Genomic DNA, 12,770 nt, shown 5'->3' on the forward strand with positions numbered 1-12,770 from the left:
CTTGCTACTTTTCTTAAAGTGGTGCTGGTGATTTTTTTGCAAACTGAGACATATAACATCTCCCTGTAGCCCCAGCTGCCTACTCACTATGTAGACCATGCTGGCCTTGAATCCACAGAGATACACCAGCCTCTGCCTCCTGAGTGCTGGGATTAAAGGCGTGTGCTACCACACCCAGCTCGAAACATTATTTTTTAAATGCCCAGCCCAAAATATTATTTTTTAAATAAACATTACAATAAACTGAGACATATAACATCTCCCTGTAGCCCCAGCTGCCTACTCACTATGTAGACCATGCTGGCCTTGAATCCACAGAGATACACCAGCCTCTGCCTCCTGAGTGCTGGGATTAAAGGCGTGTGCTACCACACCCAGCTCGAAACATTATTTTTTAAATGCCCAGCCCAAAATATTATTTTTTAAATAAACATTACAATGACAAAGAAAAGTAGGGGGACTATTTCAGGAACACTACATTTGGACAATAAGAGTTCCTGAAAGAGATCAGAGAAAACAAAAAGGAAGAGATGATTAAAGAACTTATTCAGAAAAGATTTTCAAAGGCCAGTGAGGTCCCAGGAAAGACACTTGATGCCAAGCCTGACAACATGAGTTCAAGCCCCAGGACCCACATGGCAGGAGAGAACCAACTCCTGCAAGTTGTCCTCTGATCTCCACATGTGCACCCCTCACAATAAATACATAAACATAATTCTTAAATGTATTTTTAAAATTTTATGTGTATGAGTGTATTACTTGCATGTACATAAGTACACCCATGTCGTGCAATGCCCATGAAGGTAAGAAGAGGGCATTTGATCCCCTGAACTAGAATTATAGATGGTTGTTAGCCACCATGTGGATGCTGGGATTCAAACCTGGGTCTTCTGCAAGAACAGCCAGTACTCTTAACCACTGAGCCATCTCTTCAGCCCCCCCCAATTTTTTTTTTGAAGAAAAGGTTTTCTAGAACTGAAAGAACAAAACTGTCAGGAGGATCTACAAAACAAACAACGTCATCTTAAAATAGTCAAAGAATGTGAATCAGCACTTCTCCAAAGAAGACATATAGTTAACATGCATATGAAAAGATATTCAAATCACTAATTATCTGAAAAACACAAATCAAAACTACAACACCACCTCACATTTGTTTTGGATGGTTATTATTGGGAAAAATATATAGTTAAGTATTGGCAAGGACATGCGAATAAGGAATCCTTGCACACTGTTGATAGCAATGTACACTTGTACAGCCACCAGGAAACACAGCATAGGAAGAAGAAAAAGATGGGCTAGGCGTGGTGGCGCAAGCCTTTAATCCCAGCACTCGGGAGGTAGAGGCAGGCAGATTTCTGAGTTCGAGGCCAGCCTGGTTTATAAAGCGAGTTCTAGGACAGCTGGGGCTGCAAGGAGACCTGTTTCAAAAAAAACACAAAAAAAGGCTTGGTTTTTACTTTTGTTTTTTGGGTTTTATTGAGACAAGGTCTGTAGCCCTGGCAGGCCTGGAACTTACTATATAGACCAGGCTGGCCTTGAACTCACAGGTATCTGCCTGCCTCTGCCTTCTGAGTACTGGGGTTAAAGACATGTGCTACCACGCCTGGCCTAAAACTGAACTTTTATGATGTAGCAATCCTACATCTGGGTATATAGCCAAAAGACCTGAATTCAGGCAAAGATTCAAAGATTACCTGCACTCGTGTACATATTCACAATAGCCAAAATGACTCTAACCCTCACCCTAACTCCAGTTCCAGGGGATCAAATCCCCTTTTCTGACTTCTGTGGGCATTTCAAGGCATGGATGCACTTATATACAGGCAGGCAAAACACTCATATACATAAAATAAAAATACATTTTAAAAAGAAGAAAATTTTCATATATGCCACAACATGGATGGACCTGGAGAGCACAATACTTAGTGAGTATGTTGATCACACGACAAACACTGCATTATTTCATTTGTATGACATCTAAAATAGTCCCTCATGCCAGATGTGGTGGTGCATGCCTTTAATCCCAGCATTTGGGAGGTAGAGGCAGGCAGATCTTTGTGAGTTCAAGACCAGCCTAGTCTCCATAGTGTGAGTTCCAATAAAATAAATAAATAAATAAATAAATAAATAAATAAATAAAGCCCAGTTTGGTGGTGCACACCTTTAATCCCAGCACTCCGGAATCAGAGGCAGGCGGATCTCTGTGAGCTCAAGGCCAGTCGCGTCTACCTACTGAGTTCTCTGACAACTGGAGCTACAGGGAAACCCTGTCTCAAAAAGACCGAAAGAAAGAAAGAAGAAATACCCCACAAATGATGGATACAGTGGGTGAAATCAGACTTAAGCAAAGGTGCATGACTGTAAATAAATCAGAAAAGACAGAGACAGAGAGAGAACAAGTTTGCATACACTTGACCAGCAATCAGATGGATTTTGTCTTATTAGAAAATGAGAGCTACAAGACAATGGAATGATGCCTGAGGAAAAACAATTATTTTTTTAGCCGTAGCTGGCTTGGAACTCATAGAGATCTGCCTGCCTCTGCCTCACAAGTGCTGGGTTAAAGGTGTGTGCCATCACACCCAGCTGGAAAAACAATCCTAACCCAGAAAACCTAGGTGTCAAGAGAATTGACTAAGGATGTTTTCAGATATTGGTATCAAAGATATTGTTTCCCAAATTCTGTTTCTCAGGAAGTGGTTAAAGGATGATGTCCTTTGTCAAAAACAGTGGATTCAGGAAAAGGAAGACAAGATTTAGTAAAGAGAAGAATTGTCAGAGGCCAAGGGAATCTCCAGGCAAGGGCTTTCCTAGAGGACAAAGGCTCAACTGATGGAGAGCACTTGGGAGGCAGCACTTGGGAGGCAGAGGCAGGTGGATCTCTGTAAGTTCAAGGCCAGCCTGGTCTACATAGTGAGTTCCAGGACAGCTGGGGCTACAGGGAGACACTGTCTCAAAAAGACCAAAAAAAAAAAAAAAAAAAAGCCAGGCATGGTGGCTTGTTTATAATTCCTGCTCTGGGGAGGCAGATGATCCCTGGGGTTCACTGGCCAGCCAGTCTATCCTAACTGGTGAGCTCCAAGACAATGAGAGACCCTGTCTCAAAGAAGATGGTCAGTGTTCCTGAAGAATGACACCTGCAGTTGTCCTCTGGCTTCCACACATGCACACATTTATGTATACACTCCTGCAAACACATGTACATGCACACACAATGCTTTTAAAAAGTTATTTTATGTGGCTCAGTGAAACACATAATCCAGACCCAAATAGCATTGGATTATATGGCCATAAATATACGATCATTGAGTAATGATGTAACTAAAATATAAGTGTTGGGAAGTGCAGATAGAAAAAATATGTACCTACCTGTAGGCTAAGGGCACGTAATGGTGTGAAACAGCTAAGTCTTCAGCTGCTTTCTAGAATGTCAGTAATAAATGATGCATATAATTGAAAAATCCACAAGTAGTAAAGGAGTAAAGGAATATGACTTAGCAATGTAGTAGTAAAATTTTAAGTTTATAAAATTTAAATGGATGCTGGTCGTGGTGGCACATGCCTTTAGTTCCAGCTCTTGGGAGCCAGAGGCAGGCAGATCTCTGTGAGTTCAAGGCTGGCCTGGTCTACATAGTGAGTTCCAGGACAGCTGGGGCTACAGGAAGACCCTGTTTCAAAAAGACCAAAAAAAAACTTAAATGGAAATAACATAATTCCTTATTTTAAAACCTCCCAGAAGGAACTTGAGAGATGGCTCAGCAGTTACGAGCATTGGCTCCTCTTTCAGAGGACCCAGGTTTGATTCCCAGCACCTGCATGGCAGCTAGCAACCATCTTTAACTCCAGTTCTAGAGGATCCAACACCCTCTTCTGACCTCTGCAGGCATTGCATGGCATGCAGGCAAAACACTCATATACATTAAATAAATAAATAATTTTTTTCCAAATGTGCTTATTTTTATTATCACAGATAATCAGGAGATACATAAAAATATGAGCACTTCAAAAGTTAAGAGACATATTTTATCCAGACTTTAGAAGAGTTTTGGAAACATGATGGGTTGGTTTGTTGTTTTGTGGGGTTTATTTATTTATTTTTTGTTGTTGTTTGGGGGTTGCAGTGTCTCAGGGTCTCCATGTAGCCCTAGTTGAGCTGGAACTCACTATGTAGACGAGGCTGCCCTTGATCTGACAGAGATTCTGCCTGCCTCTGATTCTTGAGTGCTGGGATCAAAGGTGTGAGCCACCATGCCCAGCTCAATGATGGTGATTTTTATAAGACTGCTGAAATTGCAGCTCTTTTATTTTGTGTTTGGATAGTAAGCAAACTTGAGAACTCACACTTATTCTAAAGGTGAGAATTGATGCCTGATGGAGTAGCCCAAGTTAATTGTAAGTAAGCATCTTTATTTACCATGAGTGATTTGAGTTCTCATAAGATTTATAGATATATAGGTTTGTATATAAATACAGAGAAAGATATCTGATGCACTACTATTTTGATAACATGCCTTAAAATAGTTTGGGGGCATAGTGGACCAAAAGGAGTTAATAACGAACTAACACATCATTGGAATTGAATCATTGCACTCAGAAATTTGGTGGAAATCTAACTTCTTTTTTTTTTTTGGTCTTTTTGAGACAGGGTCTCCCTGTAGCCCCAGCTGTCCTGGAACTCACTATGTAGACCAGGCTGGCCTTGAACTAACAGAAATCTGCCAGCCTAGGTGTGCACCACCAAGCCCAGCCAAAATCTAACTTCTTTAATTATGTGAACTGTAAATCACAATAAATAATTTTTTAAGTTTTATTTTATTATTATTATTTTATGAGTGCTATTCCTGCATGTAAGTAAGTGCACCTGTGTCATGCGATGCCCACAGAGGACAAAAGAGGCCATCAGACCCCCTGGAACTGGAGTTACGGACAGTTGTTAGCTACCATGTGGTTGTTGGGATTTGAACCCAGGTCTTCTGCAAGAGCAGTGTTCTTAACCGCCATGCCATTTCTCCAGCCCCATAAATAAATAAATATTTTAAAAAGAATTTAAGATTAAGTTCTTTTAAAACTCCCAGAATTCCTTCATTTTTAAAAGTATATTTTGTAGCATTTGAGAAAACTAAAAATAAACATTGAGACAAAAAGCTGTATGATGATAGTCTTTGCCATACTTATAGAACCATCAGGATAATCTAAATCTGGCTGTGGAGCTCTTGCAGTCAGAGCTGATCTGAAGATAGCATCTTACAGAGTATAGTGTCTCTGCACACAGCTTGCACTCCATAAATGATATCTAAATGATACCAAATTGGAATCTTTCTACCTCTGATTCTCCACATCCACATTGTTCACGACAGTATTCCTTTTTTTTTTTTTTTTTTTTTTTTTTTTTTTTTTTCTGGAGAGATGGTTAAATCTGGCCTGGATCTCACAGAGATCTGCCTGCCTCTGCCTCCCAAGTGTTGGGATTAAAGCCATGTGCCACTGTTGGAACCCCAGTTTGGGGTACCCAACGTCCATAGGAGGCCGCTCCCCAATAACTCAGTCCTCAGACCAGAAGATGCAACAAGCATGAGGATTTATTACGTTTTGCAAAACGGACCTCTGCCTCACTCGGAGGGCAGAAGCCCAGAGCCCAGTTCACAGGCTTCTTTTAAAGATAAAGACCACAAACTAGAGAGAAAGCGGCAGTAACGTCACAAGCGGCGGCTATGTGCCAAGCAGAGGAAGGGGGGGATTTCTGGGATGATTTCCAGCTTTGGGCAAAGAGCATGAAAGAGGGCAGCTCAGCTTGTTCTTAGCATTTAGAATTATTTTTTTATTTTTACTTCCTTGTACAGTTTTTTGGCCTGAAGGACTTATTTCCTTGTCTTTAGCCTAGGGGGACTGAATTAGGGTCCTTCACCACCACACCCAGTGACAACACTATCCCTTTAAACATATAAAAATGCTACTTTTCTTCCTTATTTAAATGATAATGTATTACAGAAATTGGGAAAAGGTAGTATTTTCTAAGAAGTTAGTGACATTTTTATGCATGTGCCTAGTTAATGAATGTTAGGACATAAATTTTGTGATCCTTTTGTCTGTTCTATGAACAAAGAAACTGGTCTTAAGTAACTTTGGAAGTGTCTCTGGGCTTTGATTTATTTTCCAATGCCAGGTTGCATCACAAGCTAATGCATTTTGCAGGCAAGTCACTTAGAGGAAAGACTATGAATTTGTTTTGCAACTATGCTTCTTCCGTTCCAATGCTGGGACCTTAGGGATACAGTGTGGAATAAAAGCAATCTGTTCTCTGAATTCAAAAGTTCACTGAAGTCTAGGAGGACAGTGTAGCCAAAAAAGCTTAGCTGTTTGTTTGTGATGGAGATAGAGAAAAGTGCAACTTGTAAGAGAAGGAACCTAGAATGTTAGGATGTCAGGGAAGTGCTGGCAAGGAGGTGCATGAAAGACATTTAGAAAGTTACTTTCTTATGCCAATACAAAGCCGCACTGCTTCTGCTCATAGGACATCTTTGACAGTTCCCTTTTTATTTTCTTCTTTGAAGGACAAATAAAATTAGAGTTTATGTAATTCACCAATACTTAATGGGTACTTTTTATGCTCAAAGCAGAATATGATAAGCACAAAAGAATGTGAGCAAAGGCCGGGTGTGGTGGCTCACACCTTTGATCCCAGCACTTGGGAGACAGAGGCAGGGGGATCTTTGTGAGTTCGAGGCTAGCCTGGTCTACATAGTGAGTTCCAGGCCAGCTGGGGCTACAGGGAGACTTTGTCTCAAAAATACCAAAATAAATAAATAAAAAGAAACGTGAGCAAACTATTACAGAAATTCAAAGGATGGTAATGTCCAATTCACTTCTGAGAAAAAGGATGAGGTACACTTAAAAGTACAAAGGGAATTTGTACCCTGTCTCAAAAAGACAAAAGTAAATAAATAAATAAATAAATAAATAAATAAATAAAAGATATGCCAGACCTGATGATACAGGCTTATAATTCCAGCTACTTGGAAATTGAGGCAGAAAGATTGCAAGTCCAGAGCCTACCTGGGCTAAAGAGCAAATTCATGTCCTGGGTAACTTAGTAAGACCGTGTTTTAAAACAGAAAGTAAAAAAAGGAACTTCATCTTCAACATTAGCTGACAGGCACCATTTTCTGACTAGGTTATCTTCATGCTGTGATCAAATCTTTTCCATGTAGACCTGTAAGGTTTTTCCATAATGTCTCAGAAGGGCACTGACTGCTCTTGCAGAAGACCTGGGTTCAATTCCCAGCACCCACATGGCGGCTATGAACCGTCCTTAACTCCAGTTCCAGGGGAATCCAAAGCCCTCTTCTGACCTCCGCAGCATTGCACGACATGGGTGCACTCACATACATGCAGGCAATACACTCATACACATTAAAAAAAAAAAAAAAGCTTCAAGGGAAAAAAAAGGTGGGGGCGGGGGGGCACTTGGGCTGTAGCTCAATGTTAGAGTACTTGCCTAGCATGAAAAAGGCCCAGGATTCAGGATTCAATCTCCAGTACCAAAGGGAAAAAGTAAATTTTCTTCTCTTTTTTTTTGGTATTAAAAAATATATTTTATTTATTATTTTTATTTTATGTGTCTGAGTGTATTGCCTGCATGTACGATGGTGCAATGCCAGTGGAGGTCAGAAGAGGGCTTTGATTCCCCTGGAACTGGAGTTAAGTATGGTTCGTAACTGCCATGTGGGTGCTGGGAACCAAACCTGGGTCCTCTGTAAGAGCAGTCAGTGCTCTTAACCTCTGAGCCATCTCCGCAGCCCCTTTTTTGGTATTTTTGAGACAGGGTCTCCCTGAGGCTCCAGCTGACCTGGAACTCGCTATGTTGGGCGCCATTATGCCCGACTCTTATATTTTTCAATAGACCTTATTTTTCCAATTTCTGCTGCTTCTGAACTTTCAGGTATTATTTAATAGGAAATAATAAAGTAAAAATGATAAATTTAAAAAAACATCATAGGGGCTGAAGAGATGGCTCAGCAGTTAAGAACACTGGCTATTTTAAAAAATATTTTATTTATTTTTATTTTATGTGCATGAGTCCTGTATACGTGTACTCATGTTGTGCAGTGCCCTTGGAGGTCAGAAGAGGGTATAAGATACTCTGGAACTGAAGTTACAGATGGTTGTCAGCAGCCATGTGGGTGCTGGGCTGGGAATCAAACCCGGGTCCTCTGCAAGAGCAGTCAGTGCCCTTAACGGCTGAGCCATCTCTCCAGCCCCACACTGGCTATTCTTGCAGAAGTCATGGGTTCAAAGTCATGCACCCACATGACGCCTAACAATTGTAACTCCAGTTCCAGGGGATCCATCGCCGTCTTCTGTTCTCCTTGGGCACTGCACCACATGGGTGCAGTAGTACAAATGCAGGTATAATCCTCATACACACAAAATAAAAGTAAATAAATCAGCCAGGCATGGTGTTACATGATGTTGGGGACCCCTGCTGTTTAGGGTAGCAGTCTCCCCATGTCCGGATAGCCACAAGCTGGCTCAGCGCGAATGGGGAGACTTCCCTTCTCAGCGGGGCGCCTTCTGTTCTCCTCCCTGACTTACTTTTGAAATGCCCGTCACAAGATACATGCCCTCCTGCACAGGAGCTACCAGGTTTTAATCAGGCGTTGTCTGATAGCCTGATAGAAGCCCACCGCCCTATGTAAATGAAGCATTCCAAGAGTACCTATCAGCTAAGGCTTCTTCTACTGTCTCCACACTATAAATAGTCCTAGTTTTACCCCAATAAAGCTGGAGCTGGAGCTGAATCACTGAGATCTGAGCTGAGTCACTTGTCTGAAGCTGTAACACTAAATCCTGTGATCCAGTCTCCCCAGGGGGGGGGGCTATCCTTCTGTCATCGACTCACGAAGACCCTACTTTTGCCGTTTCTCGCACCTCCCCTTGTGACCTGGTGGCCAACAGGTCTCGAACTTAGAGAGAGAGTGCATGGTGGAAATTGAAACAGAACCTGACCGGGCAGCTGACAGCGGTCCTAGAGCCGCCAGCTCTGGTAGCAGAGACCCACGGCAACGCAGTGCGCGAAACCCACACACCCCAGCAGCGGAGAGCCAGGGGCCCGAACAGCAGATGCGGCCCACGGGACCTGCTGCACTCCAGCGACGTGTGGGAGACCAATGCCATGCCCAGCAGCTGGCACCCCGAGATCCCCGCATGCCCATATCTGGCACCCAATGTGGGGCCTCTGAACCTCGCACCAGCTAGCAGCAGGCGCCCACTGAAACACAGGATTCGTGAGTACCTCTCCAACCAGGAGAGACGCAAAAATCTTTTCTTTCCTTCATCTCCCATCAGGAGACTAAAAAAGGCGGCTGTGCCACAAAGCCTCCCCACTTGTGGGGCTTGGCTTTCTCTTTTCTCTTTTCTCCTTCTAAAGTAAACTTCTCTGGTCAGTTTTGTCATCCTGCCCCCAGACATTCAAGCCGCAGCTAAAACCAGTTAAGTGAGAATTTAAATTAGCCCCTGCGGAGCACCTGGGAGTTCAGGGTGACTCGCGGCCAGGACAAAAGATTTAAAACCGCCATTTTTTTTTCTGCAGTTTAAAGGCTTGTAACCTGTCAGGGCGTTCCACCCCCTAGTGTCAGACTGCTGCAAAAACATCTTCCTTTTATAATGGGAAATTCAACATCACGTCAGAAAAAATTCCAAATTTGTTCCCTTAGAGCCTTACTTAAATCAAGAGGGCTTAAGATCTCCCCAAAAGAAAGCTTAAAATTTTGGAATGAGGTGTATCAATTCGCACCCTGGATCCTATCAGCAGACATATCTGATCCAGAGGTCTGGAACTTTCTTGCGCATCTGGCTTGTAAAAAAGAAATCCAAGAAAGGCATAATTTTCCCCTTTCCTTTTTCCCGCCATCCAACAATGCTTAGGACAAGTGTCAGAAGATAATAAAGGGGAAGGTTCAAATGGTAAAAAAGACCCTAAAAATTGCCCAGTAGCAGATTCAACAGAAGTCAGACAAAACCTACTCAGCAGCAAAATTAATCTTTACCCTCCTCTTGCTGATTTAACAAGCCCAGATACTAATGCCCAGATTTCAAAAGCTCCCCAAAATCCTCAGATAAATTCCCCTACCCCCTCACCTCGGCTGCCACCGCCTGTGGCGCCACGCCTTACAGCCACAGAGCAGCTATGTAACCTTAGAGATAATGGGAGTTGCCAGCCTCAAAATTTCCAGCCTCAGTGGTCTCAGGACCCCCACACCCCACCAGTAGAGGCGTTTCCTGTTAACTTACAAATAACAAGGCAACGCCCACTGGCCTGGTACCCGCTCCCAGCAGCGGAACTTAAAGAATTGTGCCAGGCTGTCCGTGAGGATGGAATTCATGCTCCATGGACAAAATCTATACTACAAACATTTAATACTAATCTGCTTACCCCCCAGGACTGGAGGGACATCTGTAGATCTACCCTCCCCAGTCCATTATTTGTACAATGGGAGGCTTTATTTAGAGATGAATGTCTAATGCAGTTTAAAAGAAATGACACTCATAATCAGCAGCTAAGGCCCCAACAAGGGCAGGATCCACCACCTGGATTCGGAGATTGGAACTATGATCAGCTTTTTGGTCAGGGCAACTTCTCCACAGGGATCCAGCAGGCTGCAATTCCCACTGGCTGCTTTGACCAAATTCGCTTATGTGCATTACAGGCTTGGGACCGCATAACCCCCTTGTCCACCGGGCCTGGAGAAACTTCTTCATTAACTTTTTTAAAACAAAAACCAACTGAGGCTCTCCCAGACTTTATACTAAGAGTGCAAGCCAGTTTAGATAGAAAAATAACAAATCCTGCAGCCAAAGCATTGCTTTTAAACAGCCTTATCTGGGAAGGGATGACCCCTAAGCACAGACAAGCATGCCAAGGACTAAAAAATGAACATGATGACAAATGGATAGTGGCCACCCATGACATTGGGACTGCCACGTACCAGGCCTCCTCCCTTGCCCAAGCCCTTGTAGTTGCAACCCAATCCAACTCAAAATGCCTTAATTGTGGAGGGACCCCTTTAATGGACTCTGGAAAGGACCAGATCCATTGCTAACCACAGGGAGAGGTTGATCCTGTGGGAAAACAGAACACTCCTTTAGTCCCAGCACTTGGGAGGCAGAGGCAGGTGGATCTCTGTGAGTTCAAGACCAGCCTGGTCTGCATAGCAAGTTCCAGGCAAGCTGGGGTTACAGGGAGACCCTGTCTCAAAAAAAGATTTAAGAGAGAGAGAGAGAGAGAGAGAGAGAGAGAGAGAGAAAAGAAATTTAATTAATTAAAAGAAATTTTATTTAAAAAAATGAAAAACATCACAGGAAGCCAGGCGTGATGGCACACCCCTTTAATCCCTGCACTCGGGAGGCAGAGGCAGGTGAATCTCTGTGAGATCAAGGCCAGCCTGGTCTGCATAGGGAGTTGCAGGTCAGCTGGAGCTATAAGAAGACCCTGTCTCAAAATATAACCATCATAGTGCTTAGAATTCAGGAGTTTCCAACTTAGACTTATATTTGGCAGTGATAATCTCCTTAATTTCAGAAATCTTACATCCAAGAATGACTTTTTCTCTAAGGAAGCCAACAAGGAGAAAAAGCTGGGGGAAACCATTTAATCCCAGGAAAATCCACAGTCTCTTTAAGAAACACACCAAACTGGACATGGTGGCCAAAGACTACAATCCCAGCACTCAGGAAGCTGAAGCAGGAGGATCATGAGTTTGAGACCAGCTTAGGTTACCAGAGAGAGACTGTCTCAAAAAACTAACCAAGCGTCATGGCGTGACAGTAGCGTGTCTGACTCCAGATCAGAAGGTTGCATGTTCAAAAAACTAACCAAGCAAGCAAAACCCTATGCCAATCCCAATGTAAGGCATGCAGTTGAGGTTAGGGAAGAAGCAGTTTATTCATTTTTTAGGATAAAAAGAGAAAGCCTGATGATGGAATATACGGTATAGATTGGGACATATTAATTTATGTCTCTGAAAATAGTAACAAAATTTATTTTATCAAATGTAAAGCAAATTCAGGTAGGGTATAGTGGTGTACACTTATAATCACAGCTATTCTGGAGGCTCAGGTGGAAGGACTAAAGCATAACAACACTCCAGCTTAAAAAAACAAAAACTGAAAAACAACAAAAATAAAAACAAAAATCCCAAACTGGTAGCTGGGTGTGGTAGCTCATACCTTTAATCCCAATACTCAGGAGGCAGAGGCAGGTGGATCTGATGAGATCAAGGACAGCCCAGTCTAAGCAAGTTCCAACTGGGGCTACAGGGAAAAAACCCTATCTCAAAAAACTAAAAACCTGGTAAGCCAAAATCACACTGAATCCATAGCCTTTTCAGCAATACTTGCACTTTAAATTCCATTGTACTCTTTTAAATATTTTTTATTTATTTTTATTTTATGTGCATGAGTGTTTTGCCTGCATGTATGTAGAAAAAACTTGCACCTGTGTCATGCAATGCCCTCGGAGGTCAGAAGAGGGCATCGAATCCCCTGGAACTGGAGTTACAGAAGGTTGTTAGCTGCCATGTGGGTGCTGGGAACCAAACCTGGGTCCTCTGCAAGAACAGCCAATACTCTTAACCACTGAGCTATCTCTCCAACCCCTCATTGTAACTCTTTGACTAGTCTGGTCTGTGTGTGGATGTCAGAGGATAATCTCAGGTGTTGTTACCCAAGAATGCTCTCCACTTTATTTATTTATTTATTTATTTATTTAT

The sequence above is a fragment of the Nannospalax galili genome, unplaced genomic scaffold (genome assembly GCF_000622305.1).
Source record: "Nannospalax galili isolate Female #2095 unplaced genomic scaffold, S.galili_v1.0 scaffold13311, whole genome shotgun sequence".
Lineage (NCBI taxonomy): Eukaryota > Metazoa > Chordata > Mammalia > Rodentia > Spalacidae > Nannospalax > Nannospalax galili.